The sequence below is a fragment of the Scophthalmus maximus genome, chromosome 9 (assembly GCF_022379125.1).
Source record: "Scophthalmus maximus strain ysfricsl-2021 chromosome 9, ASM2237912v1, whole genome shotgun sequence".
Taxonomy (NCBI): domain Eukaryota; kingdom Metazoa; phylum Chordata; class Actinopteri; order Pleuronectiformes; family Scophthalmidae; genus Scophthalmus; species Scophthalmus maximus.
In genome coordinates, this window is record NC_061523.1 from 3540879 (window position 1) to 3565323 (window position 24445).

General features: G+C 42.5%; 1 long non-coding RNA gene across 1 annotated transcript; it reads left to right on the top strand.

The window, feature by feature from the left end:
• The first annotated feature begins 223 nt into the window (after positions 1–223).
• Positions 224–15048, top strand: LOC118319868. The gene is made up of 3 exons (XR_004796129.2): positions 224–362; positions 12327–12379; positions 12978–15048. It is a non-coding gene; the product is annotated as an uncharacterized LOC118319868 (long non-coding RNA).
• Positions 15049–24445: the final 9397 nt, after the last annotated feature.

The window sequence follows — 24445 nt, forward strand, 5'->3', positions numbered from 1 at the left end:
CCACTCGATCCCTTCATAGGGGCCCTGCCACTTGGCTAGGAATTTGCATTCGTTGGTAGGTATCAGGACCATTACCTTGTCTCCAGGCTGGAATTCTCGGACCTTGGCCCCTTGGTTATACACTCTGTACTGGGCCTGCTGGGCCTGTTGCATGTGTTTTTGAACAAGGGGCCATATCTGGGACATTCGTTACTGGATTTTTTCTACATGCTCGTTGACCGATCGGTGGTGAGATGGTTTCTGCTCCCAGGCCTCCTTAGCCAGGTCAAGCATCCCCCGAGGCCTCCGGCCATACAGCAGCTCAAACGGTGAGAACCCGGTCGAGCTCTGCGGGACCTCTCGGACTGCAAAGAGGACATAAGGTAAGAGCTGGTCCCAATTTTTACCATCCACATCAAAAATTTTCCACAGCATCTGCTTTAAGGTCTGGTTAAACCGTTCAACAAGGTCATCAGTCTGGGGGTGGTAGACTGAGGTCCACAGCTGTCGTACCTTCAGATGCTTGCACATCTCTTTTATTACACCTGACATGAAACAGGTCCCCTGATCCGTCAGGATTTCCTCTGCAATCCCTACCCGGCTGAAGACCTGGAGCAACCCCCAAGCAATGGCTCCTCAAGTAGTGGCCCGCAGGGCGATCACCTCTGGGTAACGGGTAGCATAGTCCAAGATAACAAGGAGGTATTGGTTGCCTCGACTGGACTTTGGTAGGGGCCCCACAATGTCAATGGCGATCCTACTGAAAGGCGTTTCAATAATAGGCAACGGAATCAATGGATTATGGTAGTTTACCTTGGGGACAGTTTTTTGACACTCGGCACAGTGGCGGCAATAATCCTGGACGGCTCTCTTGACGCCAGGCCAGAAAAACCGGCTGCACCAAGAACGTGAGAGTGGGCGAGGTACAGCACCTTGGAGACATAGGGCTTGGGGACCAGCAGCTGTTCAAACACCTCATTGTCAACGTTCACCACTCTATACAACAGTCCCCCTTTATCATAAAATGTAGATGAGTAACTTCACTCACCCCCTCCTGTGGTCTCCCGTCGATCTCCACAACATCTCTCCAGGCTTGGCTCAGGTTGGGGTCTAGTAACAGTGCAGTTCCCCCTTCCCAGGGACAGCAGAGGGGGGCAGCTCTGGCTGGGGGAACTCTGAGAAGACCGTCGCTGAATCATCCTCTTCCTGGTTGGATGTCGGTTCAGCGAGGGCTTCCTCCACCGTGGCAGTAGCGTCTGTCTCTGGGTGTTCCCCATCTTCATCTGGAGATGTCTCTGGGCCAGAAGTGCTGTTTCCCCCATGTGTTGCAGCCCAGGCTGGTTGGGAGCAGAGTGTTTTCCTGATCCTTCTTCTCCGTGCAGAATAACTTTTTTTCCACCGACCGGGGCGTTCCTCCGAGTACCGATGGAACACCGAACAGTCTCTCCCAACAAGGATTGGTACTGGCAATTTCTCAACCAGTCCAGCTCTTACTGTGCACAGGCCCTGGCGGGTCTGCATGGTCACTTCAGCGTGGGGTAGCACCTTACATCGTCATGAACACAAGAACCCTCCACAAGCTCACCTATGGGGGTGTCCACAAATCCTGGCCGAATAAGTGAGATTGTGCTACCGGAGTCCAACAGCGCCTATGTGTCCCTCCCAGCCACAGTTATCGGAAACTTGGGTGGTTGGATTTCCTCATGGGCCCAGCAGGTGGTAAGGTAAAGAGATGTGTGGAGGGGGTGTTCTCCAGTCTCCTCTGTTGGCATGCTGTCTTCCTTTCCTGGGCAGCTCAAGGACAAGTGGGCCTCCTTACCACAGGAAAAACATTGCTGGGAGTCGCGGTTGACGTTGTTCCAGCTGGGGCCTGGCTGTCCGGGGCGGGGCCATCCTTTGTGAGTGTTCCTTCTCATGCTTGTTACCCCCTGTGGGTGCTCGTTGAGAGTCGGTCCATGGAGACCGCATCATTTCACAGGTAACTTGAAAGTTTTCAAGTCGGGCCACTAGTCCATCCAGGCTTGTAGGTCCTTGTTGGGAAACATACCCTGTAGCTTCCTCGGGGAGGGCTCGCACGCACCTGTCTACCACCAATCTCTCCAACAGTGGTGGGCCGTCTCACTCGGCTAGCCAGCTCCGGGTTAGCTGACTCAGGTTGGCTACTTGGGCCCGGGCAGGAAGGCTTGGGAAGTATGCCCACTGATGGTATCTCTGGGCCTTTGCTTGTAGGCTGTAGCCATACTGTGCCAGGATAGCGGCCTTGAGGCTTTGGTAGTCTGCAGCCTCCCCAACAGACAGGTCCCGGCAGGCCTGATAACTCCCCCTTCATTTGGCTGCCATGTCTCTCTCCATGCTGTTCTCTCAAACACTTTGAGATAGGCCTCAACATCGTCCTCCCCTGTTAGCTTGGTTAGCAAATCTTTTGGGTGGCTTCTTACTGCAGTGGCTCTAGTCCCCTTGACCAGCTCCACAACTGCTGCCTACAGCTGGGTCTGCCCCTGCAGGAGAGCATTAACCGCTCCCTCCATAAGATTTAAACTTTCACTCCTATTCCAATTATTGGTTGAACTGATTAGCATTGGCTCAAAATGCCCTCATTCTCCAACATATGTGAGAGGCCGGGCTTAGCTCGAGGTGATTTAAACCAACAATTGGAATAAGGAGCACGTCAGTCACGTTAAAAAAATATAGTTTGTTTTATTATTTATTATATACCTCTACTGTGCCTGGAGAGAGAGAGCAGAGGAGAGGGGTTAGGCTGGGTCTGAGTATTTGGGCTCCGAATAGTCTGCTCTTCTCCGCGTGAGACTGAGTGTGTCCCTCCTTGGTTTCCTAGGGTCCAACAACAATCCTCTTGATCTTGATCACACAAACAGTCTTTTACTCAAGATAGTGTTCCTCAAGGAAGTCTAGTATTCTTTCAATTTAGAATACTGCAGAATCATTTACCTAGACAGCTGCTGACACAGATGCCACGGTAGTTATTAGGGTCTGATTTGTCCCCACTCCTATGAATGACGGAAATGAGCCCTTTGCATCATATTTCAGGAAAATATCCTGATTGTAATACAATATTGAGCAACTCCAACACTGCACCCTGGGGTGCTGCATGTTGTTGAAACTCTTTGAGTTTTCCCAGTGAGAAACACGTGTCAAACAGTCACATTGTCTTTGCAAGTTTATTTCTTAGTTGAATCTGCAGAGCATACGTTCCCAGGTGGAAAGGACAGAGTCTGCACCCAGAATCTGGCAACAGAGTCTGACCCCGAGTAGCAAAAGCAGCTGCATCTTAAAGGCCTCAGCCTGGTGGGGGTTTCACAAAAGCATATAATCAAAGGATCACCTAAGTTAAAAGGACCACCGCTGAGTGTCTCCAAGATGCAGACGTGGATTGCTTATACATGCAATGAATAAATGAGTAAGACAAAAGGGTGGCCAAACAATAGAAAGGAATACACAAAAACAAAAAACACTAGCTTATCAATAGAAAGCAAATCAACAAGTGTGAGGATAACAGATCATGTGAGGAGACAGAAAGAGGGGTTGAGATAACAAAGATAATATGGTACACAAAAGGTTCAAATGATAAATCGCCATTTCACTGCATTTGAGCATTTCATTTTGATGATGTCTTGACCACAAGCTTTCCTGGGCTGGACAGATTTTGTCTGTGGTCTTCCCAATTAAGTGGGAAATAAAGTGGGTTTTGGTTGTCTTTAATTGTTTCTTCTAATGTTTGGAGTTTTTCTTTTATAATACATTGATCTGAATTGATTTGATTCACGTATGTCTTATTTTGTCATTTGCTATTTTTCTCAGGTCTTTTCTTTCTGTTTTTGTTTTATGAAGTCAGCTTTAATAGCTGCCTTATGACATATCATATTCATATCATCAATGGCCTTGTTTACACCAAATCTGGTAGAGACATCTTGGTTTTGGTCATATATTGATATGTCATTCATCAGATCAGGTGAGTTTAAGGCCATGATGAAGCCATGAATTTGTGTCTGCTGTCTTGGGTCCATCTGTAAGAAGGATTTAATGTATACAGCTTATTGGGTTCCCTTTTTTGTCACTAATTTGACGTGAGAGTTTAAAGAAGACATTTATTTGGTTGTGGTCTCAAAGCAGGGATTGTTGTCTGACAGTGAATGCACTGATAGTGTAGGGGTCCATGTCAGTGATTGCATAGTCTACTACACAAGACCCAAAGCTGAGGAGTAGGTGAATCTCCCTAAAGATTCCCCTCTGAACCTTCCATTAACTATGTACAGGCGTAAGGCCTGACAGAGATGCATTTTGCCATCTTCCTCAGTGCCTCAGCAGTGTCCTTTTCGGAGGCTATGCAAGTTATTTGTTCCTGTGTGGATCACCAGGCATTGAGGGCTGCTGAGGGTCTCCTTTTCTAACAGCTTCATTGCGTGGCCTGTGGTACTGCAGTGTTTATATAGTACTTTCCGACTAGGAAAAAGCTTGTGTGTCCAGGAATCTCCCGTTTGAGTCAGCCAGACTACTTGTGGGGCTTGTTTTTCAGGCTGAGTGGACAGAAGCTGGGATGGGTAGAGCTGGCTGTTGGCAGCTGGCTGTGTGGGTGTATCAGGAGTTGCTAGGGTGTCGTTGGGCTTGGTGCAGGGCAGAGACGATGGGACAGAGACAAGGCAAGGGTTTGGGACACTGGCATGGAGAGTCTGTGTCTCTGTAGTCGTCATTGTGAGGACTATTGAGAGTTGGCCTGTCAACCTTATTTGCAGCATCCTCCTTCACTTTGGTTTACACGGAGCACACTGTCCTCCTATTTTAGTGCCTCTACACTTCCCCGAGGTCAGATGCCAAGGTCTGGTTGTCTCTCTTGAGCTGCTGGAACTCCTCTTGAAGCTGTTGCATAGTGTTGTCTTGGGGATCAGACAGTCTGGCCTAGGTCAGCTCTTTGAATTTAGCAAAGTCCAGCTCCAGCGGGGCCAAACTCTCCTTAAATGGTTGGTGGAGCTAGAAGGTGTGGGAGGGGCAGAGATGGACAAGGTGGAGGGGTTCTCTGTTGGGCTCTCATCATCTTCACTTATCATACTGCACGACACTTTGCAAACTACCTCCAACCCAGCACCTCCTTTTCATACTGTATCCGACTTAATCAATGTCATGTTGGCATTGATGCCTGCTCTGTTCTCTGCTGGGGGTCATAAGCTGCTGCTCTCACAGGGAAGTGTGCTCTCTCTACCTCTGGCTTTCCACGTATATTCACATGGAAGGGCAGGGAGGTCACAGAAGAGAGCCATACCGCCAAATATTACTAATTGCGATTCTTAAATTAATTAATTTTGACTATAGTGGTCCTGACTGAAATATCTTTAATTCCTAAAAAGTCACAAATAAATCACAGGTCCTGAAACTTCAAGCTGTAGACAGCAATGGAAAATAACTTTTTCCTAATGACTTCTCTACATTATACATTTACTTTACACTTCTAGTAAGGTAACATCAGTCAATCTTGCTGAGTAGATAGACAGATAGATAGATAGATAAATACTTTATTCCTCCCAAGCTGGGAAATTCTGGTGTAGCAGCAGCACACATCACACTAAAAAATATATACAATATTTACCTACCAAATTTAAAATTTAAAATATACGAATTGCCAAAAAAATATAGAAATCAAGAATAATAAATTCACAGAATTATTGACAGTGGAAGCATTGACAGTGGAACAAGGTCTATCTGTCAGCCAGAGGTGATGTGTTATAGAGTTTTATGGCTTGTGGCAGGAAAGATTTCCTGTAACAGTCCTTGTGACAGCGAAGCTGAATCAGCCTATTGGAGAAGGAGCTCCGCTGTCTGTCCAGTGTGAGGTGGAGAGGATGGTCCGGGTTATCGATGATGGATAACAGTTTGTTCAAAGTCCTCCTCTCCACCACAGCTTCAAACGCATCCATTTACACTCCCAGGCGCCGGCGAGAGCAGGACACTTATCCAGTAGCTCCGTACGTGTCGTGTTGTCTTTAGTATTTTAAGTGTGCTATTTTAAACTTTTTTCTCTTTATATAGCACTAGCTGTGTAGAGCTTTATATATCCTACGGATACAATGACTGAATGAGGAGCTGAGGAGGAGGCAGGTAGGCTGCAGAGCCGGAGCGAAGGTGAAGGCTAGGCTAGCGGCTAAGCGGTGGAAGTACAAGCCCTCGGTTCCGTCGATAGTGATGGCGAATGTGAACTGCCTGACCAACAAGACGGACGAGCTGGCTGCCCTTGTGAGGACGGACAGGTTTTCCAGTTCAGTCCGTTGTCGATCTTGACTCCCAGGTACTTGTAGTCCTCCACTGTCTCCACCTCCTCCCCCAGAATGAAAAGGGGCTGTGAAGCTGTTCTCTTCCTCCTGAAGTCGATCACCATCTCTCTGGTCACCCAGTAGCAGTGGCTGGATGGTGTTGAAAGCACTGGACAAATCAAAGAAAGTGATTCTCACAGTGCCGCCAACACCATCCAGATGCGAATGGGCCCCGCTGCTGCAGATATGTGACAGCATTGTCCACACCCAGAAGAGGCTGATAGGCAAACTCTAGAGGGTTGAGCCACGATCTCACCTGCGGCCTCAGGTGGGCCAAGACCAGCCTCTCCAGCACCTTCATCACATGAGATTTGAGGGCAACTGGTCGGTAGTCATTTAGTCCGGATGGAGTCGACTTCTTCAGAACAGGAACCAGGCAGGACGTCTTCCACAGCACCGGCACCTGTTCCAGGCTCAGGCTCAGGTTGAAGAGATGCTGGAGAACAGCACACATCTGGCTGGCACACGTCTCCAGAACCCTGGGGCTGATGTCATTTGGTCCCACAGCCTTGTGTTGGTGAAGTCTCTCCAACTGTCTCTTCACCTGGGCCGTTGTCACAGTCCAGCGGGAGAGGGGGTTCTGACTGTCCGTGGGGGGATGGAGGTGTTGTGAAGGTGGGGGGATTGGATTTGGTGTGCTCACCACAAGGGAGAGAGGGGGGAAGAGGGGCGGGATCATTGGAGGCAGCGAAGGTGTGTGGGGGGCAGGGTGTGTGGTAGACGAGACGGCAGACTGAGGGCTGTGAGCTAAACCTGTTAAAGAAACAGTTCAGCTCGTTTGCTCTATCCAGGCTCCCTGTCCAGGCTGCCTGTCTCTCACACCACACCTGGTGATGGCCTTCATCCCCATCCACACGTCCCTCGCGTTGGTCTGCTGGAGTTTGGCCTCCAGCTTCCTCCTGTAAGACTCTTTACTCTCCCTCAGGTTCTCCCTCAGCTCGTGTTGCAACCCCCTCAGCTGGAGTCTGTCCCCCGACCTGAAGGCTTTCTTTGTCTTGTTAAGAAGTCCTTTCAGGTTGCTGGTGATCCAGGGCTTGTTGTTGGGGAAGCAACGTACAGTCCAGGCTGGCATGGTGTTGTCTTCACAGAAGGGCGGTGACACTGTATGCATCCTTGGTGTTTGCATACAGGAGGTCCAGTGTTCTGTTTTCTCTGGTGGGGCAGTCAACATACTGATGAAATTTTGGGAGTGTTTTGTCCAGTGTTGCATGGTTAAAATCCCAAGTAATAACCATGAACGCGTTGGGCTGCTGTGAAACTGTGGCGTGTATGATGTCAGCAGCTACCTCCGCATCAGCTGATGGAGGAATGTAAACAGCGAACACAATGGCAGACGTAAACTCCCTCTGCAGATAGTACGGACGCAGCCCGACGGCCAGCAATTCAATATCCGGGCTGCAGAGATGCTCCTTCACGGTTACATGTCCAGGATTACACCACCTCTCACTCACATGCAGTGCAATCCGCTCCGCTCATCTCTGCTGCTCGGACCGCGCTGAAGCCGGCTGCAGCCACGCTGTTGTCCGGGATAAGCGAGTGCCGAGTCCAGGTCTCAGTAAAGCACGACACTCACGATATTCCCTCTGGGTCTTGATAAGCACGGCCAGCTCGTCCGTCTTATATCCCAGAGATTGTACGTTCCCCATGATCATCGCTGGAACGGCTGGTTTATGTTTCCTCCTCTTTGCTTTCCGTTTCGCTCCCGCTCTGCAACCCCCGACGTCTCCAGGATGTCAGGGCTGGTTCCGGGCAGCAGCGCCGGTCCACACTGTGCGACCAGCTGGTCGCGTGTGTAAACAAGGCACCCGCTGTCCTGTGCGTGGCTCCCCGTTACCAGAAGTAACGAAAGTAGCAGTGAAACAGCGAGAAACGTTCCGAAACAGACACCAGCCATTGTCATCACTATTGCAGTAGTCCCGAAGAATTAGAAATAAAGAAGTACAAAAAGGCAAGTAAAAGACATAAAAAAGTTCTAAACACCGGGAGCTGCTACAACAGGCTGCCACCTAGCACGGCGCCATCTTGGCAATGGTATCATTATCCATGATACCTTTGTCCTTTTAACTAGCACTCTACTTCAACAAGAAAACCAATTCAGGCTTCTATCTTAATAATGTGAACCGCTTGAAGGAGGTGCATTTAAGCCATGTATAAAACCACTTTTGCTAGTTCAATGGTGGCGAAATACAGTATCTGCACCAGGCGCATGGTTCAAGGGTTGGATTTTTTCTCTTAATTGATCATGGGTGTATTTTGGGCACAACATGCAATGAATTAATCATAGTGAAATCTCCCATTCCCTATTAAAAAAAGGATTTATATTATAAGGGCAGCTTTGTCAAGTACTACCTGAAAGAAACTGTTCCGCTTGTATGCAAAGTGAAAGTGCACATTCAGATTGTCAGTGTGTGACAAGCTCAGTGTATGTGTTGTGAACTCAACCATGTACACTGTATTTATTTTTTTTTACAGTTTTTCTCAATAGATTTTACAATTTTTTTTTGTATTTCACAGTGACAGAAAAAAGTGTTCAAATTACAAGAATAAACTGTTAACAGAAATGTGTTTTGTAATTTCACAAAGGAATTCTGTAAAAATGGAATACATTAAATATCTGTTTTTAACAGCTTCTAAATGTAATTTCACCAAAACTAACTGTGAATATGAAGTATTATTTACTGACAAAAGTAGCTGCATTTACTGTAATTTTACAAAAATATTTTTTATTGTGATATGCCACTGTCAAATAAATAAAAAAAACTTTTAATAATACGTTTAAATTTCACAATTGAAAGAAAATCTATGACTAAATAAAGAAATATTTTTGTCATTTTGCATTACTTAACCACTACTTTACATACATAAACTGAAAAAACACAGGTATTGACTATCCTATGAAACAGTTCAAAAACAGTGTTGTGTGTGTAGAGTTAAATTAAAAATTAATTATTACACTTCTTTTACACTTCCTTACATTTATTTGACCCATCACTACATTCCCCATACACAGAGAAAGGTATTAAGAGTCTATCCGTTCAAAATATTGGGTGCGCATTCCTACCAGACCACCATACAGATATAAAATGATGCTCCAACGCACCAGTTACAGCAGACCTTTGGGAATGCAATCTTAAATCTATGAACGAGCTGAGAGGTGTCATTCACTCTTCCCTATCCCAGGCAAACCTCATGACCATTCACTTATAATTTCGGATTAAAAAGACAAAGTAATTGCCAATCAGTCATAGATTTGCGATGTAAATTGCATGCCAAAATAAGGGTCAAGGATAATTTAGGTGGATTTTGATCAGTTTTGAAGCAGATTTTAAAAAACACTAGCTGTTAGTTTAGCGTATACGCATTTTACACCACTGTTGTCTACAGTCGCGTTCACAACCCAAGTAACATTAACCTGCTGACCTCTTTTAACATTTACCGTAACAGCTGTGATGTTTCTAGCCTTAACCGTTCTTAAGATATGACTAAAAAGCCAAAGTACTCTAGAGCAGGTTTCATTTGAGGCCTACCTGTAGACCTGACGTTTTTGGTAGATTAAAAAAATTGTACAATTTTACAGGATTGACCTGGACACACCAAAATCGGACTGTATCATCACCAACTTTTCTAATTTAAACCTGTACAATTTCAGAGCTGTAGGTGTTATAGTTTGCGAGCAAATGTCATGCTCTGCGACCCTCTGACCTTTGTGGGGGGTATATGGGCTCAGTCAATAACCCACCAACGGTTTGGTAAACGCCAGTAAATAGTCGGCGCCAGGATGTTGGAGTTTGTTGGTTGCAGCGGTGACTGTTAGCAGTTAATGTTAGCTCCGCTTGTTGGACGCTGAACCGCAGCAGCGGCATGCAGGCAAAGCAGCCACCAGATTTAACACACATATACATAATATAATATGTGTATATATATATATACATATACAGGGCTGCAGAGTGCACATATGCGCATATCGCACACTGATAGTTGGAATGATTAGGAAAGTTGCTTGATATTTCTAGCCTTAACTGTTCTGAAGATATGACTAAAAAGCCAAAGTACTATATTAATTTGAAGCCTACCTGTAGACCTGACGTTTTTGGTAGATTAAAAAGAAATTTACAGGATTGACCTAGACACACCAATATGGGACTGTGTCATCACCAACTTGTTTATTTAAGCCTGTAAAATTTCAGAGCTGTAGGTGTTATATTATTCGGGCAACAACAGCAAATGTCACCTGGGACCGTCTGAGACCCTCTGACCTTTGTAGGGTTAGAGACTGACTCATGGACTAACAACAAGGTTTTCGGTTCTGTTCTTTTTTTAATCTCAGTAATGTATCATTGTCGATCATACTTTGCTTCTGTATATCTTTGTAGTAGTGCCATCTGACTTTTTGTGAGGTTTATGTTTTCACAAAGTAAATTGAGCATTTTTATTAGACTAAACAGTTATCAGCTATCTTTAAACCCAGGTAGGTGCAGGTACAGGTTTCTCAAACACAGAGCAATGAGGCTGTGCTATGCATGATTATAAATTATAGTAAATTACCTGTTTATTAACATTAGGCCTATATCTGACCTGCATGGTTCCAAAACAAATCAGTAGACAACATGGTCTTTGCATGCTTCCTAATTATGTATCCCACCAGGCATATCATAACCCGGATATGAGCTTGTCTACTTTACTGTAAAATATTATAGGGCATTAAATTACAGATGGGATATTCTGGATAATAATAATAAAAAAAATAATGATATAAATGTGTAACCACATTTATATTGTTATTATATATAATATATATTATCAGAATTCGCTACTTTCAATTTAAAAGAACATTGCCAACTATATCTTATACCATATTTTACGTGTTTCTTTGAGAGGCCTTCTGTGGTCTTTTACTTTGACATCAGTGTGTATGGTGTGGTTACAAATTTTCAAACTACTCAATATGGTTAAGGATTTGAGCAATGACCATGACCGTAAATACGTAACGGACGGAGCCTGCCAATCAGAGTTGCTTCTATGAATGCACATAGCGGGCAAGCGCTAGGAAGCGGGAGCACGCAGGCAACAAACGGGAGCATAGCAAGCGAGAGGAAGCGGGACCACGCAGGTTGTAAGCGGGAGCAAGCGGGACGACGCAGGTAGCAAGCGGGAGCACGCCACAAGAGAGCAAAGCTGGTACCTCGCCTGGACAAATCAGCCGTGTTTCCAATAAAGGAGAAGCAGCGCGAATGAGTGGAATTAAAACATGTAGCTCAAGACTTCAAATACTGCCAATGTCTAACATCCTTGCTAAGATGTTACAGCTGAAAATAGCAAGTAATACTGACATTACATTAGCTAGGTAGCAGCTAAGACTAGCTAACAGAAGGGGGGACTGTTTCTTGGGCCGGTGGGGGAAAGGGGGGGTTGAGCTCGGTCCACCAACGGGTTGGTAAACGTCAGTAAATAGTCTGCGCCAGGATGTTTCGCTAGACTGCAAAACACTCACACACCTGAGCAGCGTCAGTCGTTAGCGTGAGTTTTTAGCTGCACGTTGGCAGTATATAAGCAGCTGTGTGTCTGACTGTGGATGGTGTAGCTGTTTGGATTTGTGTAGTTTGTTGGTTGCAATGGTGGCTCTTAGCAGTTAACGTTAGCTCCGCTTACATGCTCCTGGAGCAGCATGCAGGCAGAGCAGCCGACACACACACGACCAAAAATCATTGCAGTGCGACTAAAAATGTCCTCAGTCGTACCAGCGCGCCTGACATTCAGCTAGTCTGTTTGTGTACTGTGTAGACTTTTTTTCCCCACCAGCTTAAAGCGAAGAAGAATACCATGGTCTGATTGGCTCTGACCCTGGTATTTCTTTTTGCTGAATGTTGGTGGGAAAAATAAATTAGGCGATGATGGTTTGGGATGGGCATGGAAGACCATATTATCGATAAAATATGATGTATGTATTTATATATATGTATAATGTATGTATCTAAAATGTATACATACATATAAATAACGCAAACCTGTATTTTATTATTCCCTCAGCCTGGAACCTGATAAATCCTGGAATTGACAGCAGCCACAAGTGTTACTCTGAAGTAAGAATTTTTTCATAGTTTGCATTATGTGTTCAAAAAGCTTTCACATGTCATACATGTGGCATTGCATTAAAAACAGTTAGAGGTTATGTAGGGCATCAAGAATTACACAAAAATGAAGCACATAGTCAATGTGCTTGTTTTATAGTTGGATGCAAATTCAGGTTTACAAAATATAACCCAATAATGTCACCATATTACCATTTTTTTATTCAAATATTGCACTGATATAATCATTTTATTTTTGGCACGTTAACATATTGTTACCCAAATATTACCATACTATTAAAAAATAGTCATCACTGCAATCTTAACATGTTCCCCATTATTACCCTTTGTTTGAGGCCCGTTATTAGCCTTTTACACAAATCCATACAATATCAATCTAAAAATTTTAAACCCAAGCTATTACGTTGGTAATTACATGGATTGACTGAATTATTACCTCTTTATTATGAAACTATTACCATGTTATAACCAAGTTTTAATGTTAAGTGCTGCAGACTTGTACTGATGGTGATGCCATTGTACTGATATTTGCAACTCTGGAATTCTTGCAGAGGTAAGACTGGAAGTGTAATCAGTCATTCTTTTCAAGCCTTTATTGACAGGACAGTTCAGTGTGAAGGGGGGAGAGAGTGGCGAAGACATGCAGCAAGGTGTCGGAGTTGAACCCACAGCCGCTGCAGGAAGACTCAAGCCTCCAGACGTGGGGCGCCGGTGCTACCACTGAGCTAGTCAATGCCCTCATTTTCTTACTCTGGCAAAAGAGAGAAGAGAAATCTAATCCAAATAATCCAATCGTAGCCTTGTGAGAGTTATATCCATGTTTTCTGTCATTAGAACTCAGTAGAACATGCGCTATGCTTTGCGTGTCTGTGACAGTGCGATGTTGTTTTTACTGATGTCACCAGCAAATGGTCAAAATTGCATACTGCATCTTGTTCAACAAGGTGGAGTCAGTCACTCAGTCCATTACATAAGCAGATCTAGAGCTAGCGCAATTAAAGTGTCAGGGTTAAAAACAGTCCAGAATTTAGGGGCACAAAAAAATAATGGGGCTAATTCAGGGAAGGTTTACCTGTTTATTTTGCCACTCAATGAAAGCATGCAATAATGCGCTTAAAAAGATTCTTTATGCATGACAACTTTCAAGTTTGAGGGAGCAGTTTTTCATATCTGTTCAACATGAATGAGACTGAAAATGCTTGGTTACAAAACAATAAGACCCCATCCAGTACATATTTTTCAAACAAATGCTTGAACAGATATGATCAGAACATTGGGCAACATGGTGGCTCAGGGGTTAGCACTGTCGCCTCACAGAAAGAAGGTCCTGAGTTTAAATCCTGGCCGTCTCAGGATCTTTCCGTGGAGTATGTATATTTTCCCCTTGTGTGCGTGGGTTTCCTCTGGGTGCTCTGGTTTGTCCTACCATCAACATTTATATCAGGTCAATGTTCCTCCTAGAACTGGAGTTGGTGCCTGGGCCCTGCACAGTGGCTGTCCACTGCTCCTATTTAGGATGGGTTAAATGCTGAGAATGAATTCCCCCACAGGGACCAACAAAGTATAAATTACCTTGAACTGTATTTCAAGGTTCTTTCAAGGTTCTTTGGTTGATCAGAAACATTGCAGACTTTGAATGGAGTAGAAAAAAGGGGACAAGTGAAGGAGTGAGTATGACCAGACGAAGCAAAGAGAAGCTTCCTTAACGCATCATCACAGGCGACACACACACACAAAGATGTATGCATCTTTCTCTTTCACAGATATACACACAAGTTACTCTCTTTCATACATAGAGAGTTCACATGTGTTCCACAAACCACAAGAGTTGTTTATTAATTTGGTTTGTTAACTAGTATGTAAACTAATGTTTGGATGTTCATATCAGGGCTGTACAATATATTAATATTTCAGTGATTTTGATATAAGACTGCTTATAGTCTGGGATTTTGGATAAAGTAATATAGTGATATGGCATAAGTTCCTCACTTTAAAGGTTGCTTTACAGTAAAAGACAGTACACAGTTGTAGCCATTTTATTTGTTCATACCATCTTGGTCATCCTATCCAAATTACTAAGGATTGTCGAAATATTTTGATAAAGAACCAATAGTGATCCTTCAAATTTCACAATATCGTTATCTAGGTATTCAGTCAAAAAATGTAATATTTGATTTTGTCCATATCACCTCAGATATGTTCCATTGCAATTTCATTCTGCTTTATTATTCTAAATATATTTTTATTATTTATTTATACACACATACATACATGAAGGAACAGGTTCATTCTGCTTATATTTGGCCAAAAACAAAAGGTGTTCCTACTGTAAAAACATTTGAGTTTGTCAGTTTTTGAGTTTAATTTAAATTTTAAAACCATTGCAAATGTGCCATTGTTGATTAATTCTGCTTTTTTATTTGAAAATAAATAGTTTTTTCTTTTATGTATATATATTTTCATAGTCATGTTTTATATGTATGTATGTGTGATTCCTTTTTATATTTTTGTATGTATAACTTTTGTTCCGAAAGGAAAAGTTTGTCAATAATGTCAACTATGTTGTGTTAATATAATGCTGAATTATATTGAAGCCGTTGCAAATGAGTATGTTGTGGGGAAGTTTATATTTATAGAGAAATAAATGATTATGTACGTAAGAAGTTTTTGTGTTTGTGTGTGTGTGGGGGGGTGGGTGACAATGTAAAAGTACAGTTAAGCTACGTTAAGACAAATTCAGTTAATATATTTTGACAGTTTATCCATGTATCTGAATTTAAAAAAAACATTTTTTTTACGGATATATTTTGCAAAATGGTTAATTTAAACATGCTCTTTTTCAAAGTAAAATCACATGTTTTTAATGTGTTTTATGTAGACATTGCCTTACATTAACATTTAGTTATAAAACTAGAAGTTATCTGTACTTAAACTTATCTTAATCATTTTTAAAGATAATCATTCTGTTTTTTTAAAGGTGGATGACTCTATTCAAACAATTAATATATGTTTAAAATAAAAGATTTCATGGAATTATAGAGACATTTTGTGTAAAAATACAGTGAAAACAGTAACGCTTTCCCTAGATTTACATTAAAGGGATACTGTGTAGGATCTTCTCCCATCTAGTGGTAAAACTGTATTTTGCATTCAAACGAATAGTGCTCTCTAGCGCTTCGCTTTTTCAAATGTGCGTTGCAACTACGGTAGGCGCTATGTGCCAAAAAGCAATGTCATCCAATACTACCTCGTCGAGTTTTCTTTCGGGTGATGAGGTACGTTATTTCAAACAAACTTCAAACTGCATTGAATCATTAGTGTGAGCATGTATAAGTATCTACTCCTTCAGTAATTCAATTTTTAAAAGTGAAACTCATTTTATAGACTTATTACACCCAAAGTGAAATTTTTCAAGCCTTTATTTGTTTTAATTTTGAATATTACGGCTTACAGCCCCAAAAACAGTAAAAAAAATATTTTTTTTACAGAAATGTCAGCCATCTGAAATGTAGATATTATATCAAGGTGTCACTCAAATCAAATATAATATACGAGTTGAATTGAATTAATGAAACGTATGAACTTTTCCACGATATTCTAATTCATTGAGATGTACCTGTATGTGCTAATTAGTAGTGATACATTCTTTATACGTTTATTTTTCGATGTCCGTGCATTGTCAGAGATCATCATCATCAGGTAGGGACAGGGAGAGGAAGAGGGAGAGGGAGAGGACAGAGAGGCATTGAATCGGCGAGGCGAGGAGGAAGATGTGGACGAGGACGAGGAGAAGAACGAGAGTCACAACCACGTCCACGACGACAAAGACGACCAGCAGTTACAAGAGATGATCTTGATAGGATTGAAGGTTTCCAAAGGCAGAGAAGAGAAGCGACAGAGGTTTGTACAATTTAAATGGCTAGCAACAAATGAACAGGCTATGCATTTCCATTCTCTGCCCAATCCTATGCACGTAGCGAAACCCTAGTCACAACGTGAGCTAATTGAGGCTTTTAGAAAATATGTATATATATATAGAGAGAGCATATATTCAGAGAGTATTTTTCTTTTGCACACCAATGAAGTTGTCTTTTGTCAACATTGATACAAAATTAGATCCTTTACACTGCATTGCCTCCTGTGCACAGCACACTATACTGCAAAACATGTCCAACCTGTTGGCTATATAGGTGTACCTGTAAACCTACCTGTATACCTAATGGCCTAACCCTATCTTATTTCCTTTCATTTCTTCAGAGACTTCTGCAGAAGATGAGCCTGGAGGATCACAGACGCCTCGAAGCGGGAATGTTGGAGAGGCAGCCGGGTCTGATTTTTGATCTGTTAATGGAGCATCAACAAAGACATGGTGCTCCTACAACTGCGGAGGTACCGGAAGTACCTTGGGGTACCTGTGGCCACTGCAGAGACATGGCGATGGACGGGGAGCGGAAATGCTGTGGCCAAGACCCTGCCCACTGTGTGAGCCTCCTGTCACATTTCACGCAGCACTGCCTAAATGAGGGTTATCTGCGGATCCATAGGCAGTACCGGGAGGACCTCACTGCCTTTGGAAATGTAAGGGAGCCCGGCGATGACAACAGGGAATACAGGCATGCAGCTTACAGACACTTTATTTTCTGGCAGCATGGTGCATTAGGACAGGGGAACAGGTCAGTGATTCCAAGTTGCTGTGTTTGCAGGATCAGGGATAAATTCCCCGACCCTCAGGGTCAATACACTGGCTACATTCCAGGGATTTAAGAGATTGACATTAATAGTTTTGTAAATAGTTGTTGTAAATAATAAACATTGTAAATAGTTATATTCATATCTATCTATCTGTATATTTTGTATTGTAGAGTTCTGTTGACTTCTAACTTTGTTACATAGAATAAAAGATTTGTTATTTGAGACAGTGCTGTATTTTTTCTACACTAGGGAATCGAGAAAAATATGTCAAAATAAGGTGCAATAGCAATTTCATAAACAATACGATTGAAATGAATGTTTTTTGAAAACAGAATTAGATTTATTGTTATTTACAAACATTTTTGCCCTTGTATTTACACCTCAAAAACCAGCAACACCAAACAACAGCTCAATCAGCCTCCAAGTTGGTAGCAGCTTAGAAGGCTGATCCTGTAAAAGACATGGAGTGCCATTAGTCATGTGCATACAATGGATTATCATTAACTATGTAATGTAATGTATGTAATGTATTTTCACATAATTCAGTATCAGTTAGAGGCAAATGGAATGAGCTGAAATAACAGCATGTAGATGTTTGTCACTTACCTAGACCTCTGCTGACCTGAGTGCGTACTAACTCTGATGTCGGTGGTGGAGGTATTGGGGGCACAACACCAAGCTGCCTTGGATCATCTGGGCGTAGGGCCCTCTTTCGTGGCATCCCAACCCCACTTGCGACTCTTCCTTTCACAATCTGCGCTTGCAACTCGGGGATATAACCATATGATTTCTCACATTTTAAGGCGTAAAGGCTATATCTCCTCGCATTCTTGTTGTACTTCTTCCTAAAACTAAATAAAGAAAAGGCAAGTATTACAGGTCATTATGACAACTAAACTCGCATACTTGTAAGAATATGCAATTATTTTAATACAACAGAAATTTTGAATGAGAGTTTGACATACACTTGTTGGCCCTCAGCCGTCCTGTATGTTTGCGGTGGAAATTGTAATCCAGAGCTGCGAGCACAACTCTTGAATCATACACTCTCTGAATGAAGGCTTGGCGCTTGCTGGCATACCTCAGAATATGATTCTGAAAAGACTCAAGATGTGACGTTGATCTGGATGAATAAAAAAAGAAATTAGAGCCAGAAACACACCCACACATTTCTTACCGCTCTGTGAAATTTCTGTTTAATTGTCATGTCCCCACACTTTACCTGAAGCACAGATACTTGTGAACATCCTTCTGCCAGCGCTTGTTGAGGACAATATTCACTAGCGCTTTGAGGCTCTGGGAATCCCTCTCAATTCACTGTTTTCCTTGAGTGTCTTCGAGGTGATCATGTTGGCAGCTTCCAGTCTCCCAGGTGTGATTCCATGCATGTATTTTTGCATTGAGACCTCACATAATACAATGATTCAACTGCAGGTACAGGATAGTGTTATGAATGAAATTAGATGTAATATAACTTACAACAGCGATTTCTTTGGACAGTTTTTTGGCACCATGCCATATGTCCAGGCTGTGGTGAATCCTGAGCTCCTTATATCTGCCTTTGTCTGGGTCTGTGACGTAGGGAATCATTTTATTTGCAGGTGTCTCAATTGAAGATTTGTATTCCAACATTTTATCTGTTGACCACTTACTCTCCAATCTGGACATGGGCATCTGTGCTGAACTCCTCTACCTTTAACTCTTTGGTTAGTTTTTCCACAGTCTGGATAAAACCTTCCTTTTCCATGATATTGGAGTTCCAGTTTGTCTGCCGCTTGTCTATAGTGGCCACATGGACAATTTCCTTGGTATCAAGCTCCATGGTCGTGTAGCTGCAGTATTGTGCAGAATGCCCTGGTGAGTCATTTCTGCCATCACCTAGAAAAAGAAGGTCATTTCAAAATACAACACATGTATGACAGATGCATTGTGTAACACTATAAAAATGTATGTAGAACAAGGTAAAATAAAAAAATACACACCCAAGAGCACAACATCTTTCCCTTAAAGTCGGCTGATGGCCTCAGACCTCTTCTCTTCCCAGAATTCTTTTATTGGGGCAGATCTAATGGTCAGAAAGAGTAGCCTAATAAATTCGCAATGCATATACAGTGCTGTCTGTTACCATACATTGTGATGTGAAGTTACTGTAAAGGCTTACCCATTCAACGCTCATTGCAGTGCCCCTGAGGGCGATGCTTGTTGAAAAGGGGGAAACACTGTCACACACCAAACCATTCCTCAAGACACCAGTGCATGTGTGCACGGGCAGAGTTAAAAATGTGACTAGCTGCCTCAAGCTGTCTCATAGATGACTGCTGCTCTGACGCCAACGATATCATCCTCACTAAGGACCTTCTGAGGGCCTGGCAAAATTGGCTGCTCGAGACTCATCAGAAAGGACTTCAGGGGCAGGCAGGTCGTGCACAGTCTCATCGATCCCGATAGTTGGCAGATTATCTATTACCTGCGCTCCCTTCAGTGCACCACCCATTCTGCAAAGGCAGAACATCAGGGATCATACACAGTTCAATCAAAGAATTTCCATAACTTTTCGGCATATAGCCATGACCTAAACCTCTGTGTCTAGAAGAAGTCAACTAGAAGAATAGAAATACATTTCAAAATAGTCCTGAAATTCGTTTATATGTAAAAACTCAGCACAGAAACAAGTAAAGAGTAGTAATAGATTTCGACTCACCGCAAAGAAATTGATGGAAGATATTCCTCATCAGAGCTGTCGTCCGGGTCACTGTGAAATGTGGGCCCCTCTTCTGCCCAATCAATCCTTTAAGGCACAACATACTCATAACAGCAATTTCATGAATGAAGCCTACACAACTCACTACAAACCAATGACAGAATAGAATACAAGCCCACTTACACACTGTTCATGTGGTCATTGAAGGTATTTTCGTCCAGCTCCTCTTCCTCAATGCTCATGTCATGCAGGCTATGAGAATAAATAATATTTAAAAACATGTATCAGATGAAAATATGCAACAGACTACATGGATAAAAAACAATATGAAAGTTTATGGGTTACCTCTGCTCAAGGGTTTCAATTTACGGTGCCTCTGCAATTGCCCTTAGATGTTCATCTCTGAAAACAATAATCATAACACACTATGAGGTATAGGGAGATACAAATTTTATTTGAATCTCGTACTCAAAAAACAATGACAAAATTATTTCCATGCGGTGACTTGCCCGTCTGTCCCACTGGAAATACCAGACAATATCACAGCAGTTGGCACTTCATAACAGTTTGGTTTCATGGGGGTTGATGTGTTCCAAATCCAAAGGGGTTCTCTGATAACTTGACAAATTAGATGGACAAATCAGATCAGGTTTATTGACCAAGCATTCTTACAGTCAAGGAACTTGACTCCAGCAGTTGTGGACTCTCTCCAACATAAGGACAAATAACACTATACACACACACATATATATAATTTGATGTAAGGTCACAGTATGATAAATAACAGTAGACCCTAAATGTCAGATAACATAAAAGTTGAAGTAGCCTTTGGTGTGCAAGCAATGCAATTGCTTTCACATAATATGCTCATTCAAAATGGATTCGGACCAAACTTCTAGGCTACAACCTTGTTAGCACCTTCTCCACTTTTGTCACAGTCAGCTCACCGTCATGCCCAGTAGGTTCCCACGTCACCTCCCCTCTGTCCCGCACGAGCAATCAGCTACACCCACCTCATCACCTCACCTGGCCCCGCAGCTGCAGCTCATCACCAATCAGGTCTTTATTTAACCTCCTCTCACTCAGTCACTCACCACCAGATTGTTCTTTGTACTCCATGTCAGACTTTCCAGCATTAACCCACGGACGGATCTCCCGGTTTCGACTCTGGTTCTGCCCCAGACTTCCCTGTATTGTCTCAGCCCTGGTTACGACCCTGCCTTTGTCCCTGGTTTCCCCGCTTCGCCTGAATTCCGGTGAAGACCTCTGCCGGCTGTCCCCGACCTTCCCGTCTCGCCTCGATCCCGGTAAAGACCTCTGCCTGCTGTCCCCGACCTTCCCGTCTCGCCTCGATCCCGGAAAAGACGTCTGCCTTCTGCCCCCGACTCCGAGCCTTGCTTGTGTACTCAACAATAAAGCTGATTACCAACTGAGCTCCTTGTGTCTCGCGCTTGGGTCTAAACTGGTTCGTTACAACTTTACACTTCACTCAATAGCCAACCCATCCCCCATTCGCAGGTGGGGGTTGTTGTCAACACACCTGGGTTTCAGGAGCACTCTTAGAATGAATAAGGTAAATAGTCTCCCCTGACATAAAAAATAACATTACAACTTCATGCCAGGCGTAAGACCATAATTTACCACGTTGTCTATTTTCCTAAGAGAAGTACTGATGGAGGTAGTAGGCATGAAATGTTACCCTTATACAATCAAACACAGCCTATGCTTCTATCCACGAATGAGGCTGTTTAGGCTTTTAACTATACGTGTTCTACTGTTATGCTGTATGAATTACACAACCAAGCAATGAGAAAAGCTTGTAATTTAGACAGTAACAATGACTTGCATGTCGAGAAGAAAGAAGGCAACTTCAGCGCTGCTTTGAAAATCTTTCTCCTTCATTAGCTCTTTCCACCTGGGACAAGCTACCCCGATGTTTACCCTCGTTTTCTGAATTCGTCACGTTGCCTTTTTAATTCTCTTTTTCGCTTTTTTGGCGACGAAGATTCCTTCTCCTGTGGTGTGGCATAACTATGCTCTTGCATTATGAACAAAAGTGCAGTGCAGGCTTTCACGTTTGCTGGGGCAGTGACAAGCGCGTCTCGCTGAGCTCCTTGTCCGTTCGCTGGCTGTGAGCGAAAACACGATTAGCCTTACTGTTACCAGGTAGTGCTTTATGTCCCTCTCGGCCATTCGTAGTTTTCTATTGACCAGAAGGACATGGAAGCCTCTATAGAGCTTACCCATCCTATGTAAATACAGATAAGAAATTCTTCGCTCAGGATGATAAGTCAGATTGTTGGCAGAGTTAATTGTACACCAATGAGGACTTATTTATGAATGAAAACGTTGATTTGAGGTAATAAATTGCTTAAAATGCTACACACTGTCCCTTTAACATTTTGTAATAATACTAGAAGTTATCTTTACTTAAACTTATTTAATCACTTTTTAAAGATAATCATTCTGTTTTTTAAAGGTGTATGACTATTCAAACAATTAATATATGTTAAAAGTAAAAGATTTCATGGAATTCTAGAGGGATTTTGTGTAGAAATACAGTAATATATGCTAATGATGGTAAAGATAATAACTGTTTTGTTTTTTTTACAATTTATCTGTTTTTAATTTTACACTACATTTCTGTTTTTTAGCAGTTATTTTCTGGCGCCCCTGCTGCCAGAAAATAACTTTTTTTACAGTTGGTATTTTTTTACAGTGTAGGTGGATATTATTATCTTTATAATGAACCTTAAAAATACAGTAAAATACGGCACCATTAATTTCAGACCAGGCTTTTGTTGCTCAGTTGCTTTTAACTGCCTCATGATAGCAATGTGCCAACAATAAGCCTGACCACAACTCCTTTAAGACCGCACATGGGTGCTTAGATGGGGGAAGTGTGTTTGCTATAACAACATGGGCATTGGGCAGTTAAATTGCAACTGGATTTGTGCCATGTTCCTAAAACATATTCCAGCAGATTCTTGTCTAGTCAACGTATTCTACAACTCACTGTAAGATATCCTCCTCACTGTTGTTGAACATTTTGCCATTACTTAAAATGTTTTTGTTATTAAATTTTTTAGATGTTACACTGCTACTATTATCACTTTGACTCTGGACTGGTGGCACAATGTCAGAGAATTGTCACAGAATTGTTTACCCACGACTGGAGCCAATTGGCACAACCTGAGTCTCCCTCTGACTGAAGCAACGTGAGTTAAGCATTATTTATGCGCAATTTATGCCAAACATTTTGAAAAAAACTAATTGCATTCTTTCAAATCAAGTCCTGCAAGCTGCTTTGTAGATGAGCGTTCCTCCACATAATGCCCTCATTCTGGACATACTGGCTTTTAAATGTATTTGGAATCTAGAATACAATCTGTATTAGAACATTTGGATAGGAACCTCATTTTTTTATACCATACAGAGACAAAACATTGTCGCTCAAATAGATTGAGTGATTGTATCACATTGTTTGATTCAACAGAATCAAAACAGTATCACCTGAGATTAAAAAAAATGCTGTTAGTTAATCCAAATGCAGGGATATGATCCGCAGAATATGATTAACTTAAACATTTGCTCCTGAAACAAAGTTGCACTGAACAACATGCAACTTTAAGCAGTTGTTAACCTTGAAATAACATTGGAATGGTGAGTGTCAGTCCATAAATATATGCATTATTATGATCCTGAGTAGGCTGATGGAGGGCCATAACTTAAACAAACAAAAAGCATCACCGCTAAGACTGGCAGCCTCCTCTGCACAGTGCATTAAGTTGAATAAATGCTTGTGAGGGGAAACTAAAGAAGAAGCTTTGTCTGGGATCCACACCGGTTTGTGTGCCCATTATCCGTGTGTGTGTGTGTGTCTGTCTGTGTGTGTGTGTCTGTGTGTGTGTGTGTGTGTGTGTGTTGCGCAAAAATATGTCCCTGAAAGTCACCTCCGTAAATGCGTGCGTTGCTGATGTGTGTAATTCCACTCGACACACATTCCCACGCGTCATTTCCTTGGTGGCACAATTTGTTCGTTCACTGTCCGCTCACATAGAATCAAATCCTTTTTTCTGCCATGAAGTGTGTCATCTAAATCTCTCCTTACCCTCTCCGTCTCCCTCGCACTCCCTCTAACTCACGCACAAACTTGCACACACCCTGAAGGACATGAGATTCGGCACTACTATAACTGCAACTGAGTTATGTGAGGCAGGTGTGAGTTATGACACCTTAAATTATGAATCTATGTGGTGGCAGAATGCCCTGGCAATGTTGGCGCCCTAGGTGAGAATTTTGACCGGCGCCCCCCACCCCATTATCACCACTTGCAATGCAAGAAATTAAACATTGTACAACATCTAAGATGTGCAATATATAATAATATACTATAATTCAATATTAATGATGTATTAATTACACAACAAATAATTCAAGAAACTTTTGAGAACTGTTAATAAGAATTTCATCCTGTTTGGACTCATTTTTCAGCTGCAACTCAAAGGCAGACCTGGACAGTCTTGGATGGTGATAATAACGTGCATGTATCATTGGTTACTTGCATCACATCATGACCGCAGACAGAGTTCATGATGACAGCTCGTGACAAACTGCGTTCAGGGGGCGCAGTTTGTCTGTTTTTCTAAATAAAAGTGTTCAGG